The sequence below is a fragment of the Sinocyclocheilus grahami genome, unplaced genomic scaffold (genome assembly GCF_001515645.1).
Source record: "Sinocyclocheilus grahami isolate Dianchi unplaced genomic scaffold, SAMN03320097.WGS_v1.1 scaffold419.1, whole genome shotgun sequence".
NCBI lineage: Eukaryota > Metazoa > Chordata > Actinopteri > Cypriniformes > Cyprinidae > Sinocyclocheilus > Sinocyclocheilus grahami.
Window position 1 is genome coordinate 882310 of NW_015505598.1, and position 2089 is coordinate 884398.

The following is a 2089-nucleotide window of genomic DNA, read 5'->3' on the forward strand; positions in this document are numbered from 1 at the left end:
CACACACACACACTGTCTCACACACACACACACACACACACACACACACACGCAGACAACACTCTCATTAACAGTTTATTCCAGTCAAGAGAACTCATTATGGAAATAATATACTTTAACACAATATACTCTACTTAATTGTGAACTGAATGTAATGTTTTTAGAAACTTAATTGCATGTTACTTGCAATTAAATGAAGATGTATTATTGTTTAAATTGATATGAAATATCATTAGTTGAACTTTAGAGCCAAGTACATCTTTACATGCAATTTCATTATTATTTCTATTGTCTTCGAAGTATGGATAAAGTATTGCTGAATGTACTGACATGCATTTATAGTAAAATAAAATTTACTTCAATGTTATTTGGTTTGATTTCTCAAAACCTCACAGGGTACTATGTTTGATGTAGTGACAGAATATACATATCTCGGTTTTATGCTTTATGACTCCTTATCTTTTAAATCCCATATTAATCAACTAAGGACAAAACTAAAGGTAAAGCGTGGGTTCTATTACTTAAATAAACCCTGCTTTTCATTTGAGGCAAGAAGAAGATTGGCTTCTGCCACATTTATGCCGGTCCTTGATTATGGAGACATTCTGTTTAAATCGGCGTCTACCAGACTTTTAGGTTCTCTGGACACTGTATCACGGTGCACTCAGGTTTATATTAAATTGCAATGTTAGTACCCATCATTGTGATTTGTATAATAGAGTTGGTTGGACGTCATTATCAACAAGCAGAATGAATCACTGGTACCTGTTTATTTATAAATCTTGGGTTTACTGCCTCCATATGTTTGTTCCCTCACCCAGCCTAAAGCTCTTGGAGCTTATTGTCTGCGCTCACAGGACTTGTACATTCTCTCGGTTCCATTTGCACAAACTGAACTTGGAAAACAAGCTTTTCAGTTTGCAGCGCCCAATGATTGGAACTTTTTACAACAAAACTTGAAGTTGCCGACCTTAGTGTCAATGAACACTTTTAAATTCTTGATTAATGAGCTGTTAAAGGAAGAATTCATTTGTAAATGTTTTTAATGGTTGTCAACACATTGTTTTGTGTTCTTCTTATGAAATATAGTGTTGCATCTTGGCCAGGTCACTTCTGTGGTCACTACTATAATCTCAGAAACCTGGTTAAATGAACCTGGTTTACCTGGTTAAATAAAGGACAAAAAAAAAAAACATTTCTATTTCTATTGAAACTCATGTATTTAAATATATTTGAAATTACACATTTATAAAGATTAAGAAGCAATTTAGTAAATTTAAAATATATTAACTTTAAATGGAAATCGTGTTTGGTCTCCTACTGTATCGCGTACCTTGTCAGTGTCGTGCGCTTTGCTTGGCCATTTGTTGTGATAAACAGGAAAGCGTGTCCAGCTGAATTCAATTTCAGTTTTGTTAGACGAATATAAAAAGCTTAGTTCACTGCAGCAGCAGTTGCGGCAGCCCTCGTGTGAAGACCGAAGAGTGTGAAGACCATTGACTCTACCGTTCGACTCCACCGAGCAGGGACACCGGCAAGACACATAAGTATCGCTTCTGAATCATTCTCTTTCCTACTACTTGTTCCCTTTCTGTTTTCAGTTTTTATAAGCAATTCTTACCATGTGTTTCCAGATCCCTACTATCACTACCACTCGCAAGCCATGCATCACACACTGTAGGCAGCGCAATCCTAACAACCTGCACACTTTGCCTATGTCTACTAATACACTACTTTCTTTTTCTATTGGTCTCTGGAATTGCCAGTCTGCTGTAAACAAAGCAGATTTTATTATTTCTATTACAAGTCATTCAAGACTAAACATCATGGCCCTGACAGAGACCTGGATCAAACCAGAGGACACTGCTACACCTGCAGCACTCTCCAATAATTTATCTTTTTCCCACTCCCCCTGTCTGACTGGAAGAGGTGGAGGTACTGGTCTGCTTATCTCTAATGATTGGAAATGTAATCCTTTACCATCTCTGAGTATCAACAGCTCCTTTGAATCACATTCAGCCACTATTACCCACCCTCTTAAAATCCATTTTATAGTTGTTTATCGACCCCCAGGACCACTAGGTAACTT

The 2089-nt window shown here is 36.9% G+C and overlaps 1 protein-coding gene across 2 annotated transcripts in view; it reads right to left on the reverse strand.

Annotated features, from left to right (window-relative positions):
* LOC107551285 (schwannomin-interacting protein 1) overlaps positions 1-2089 on the reverse strand; it is a 33453-nt gene that overhangs the window by 16674 nt on the left and 14690 nt on the right. The gene's annotated exons all lie outside the window — the stretch shown is intronic.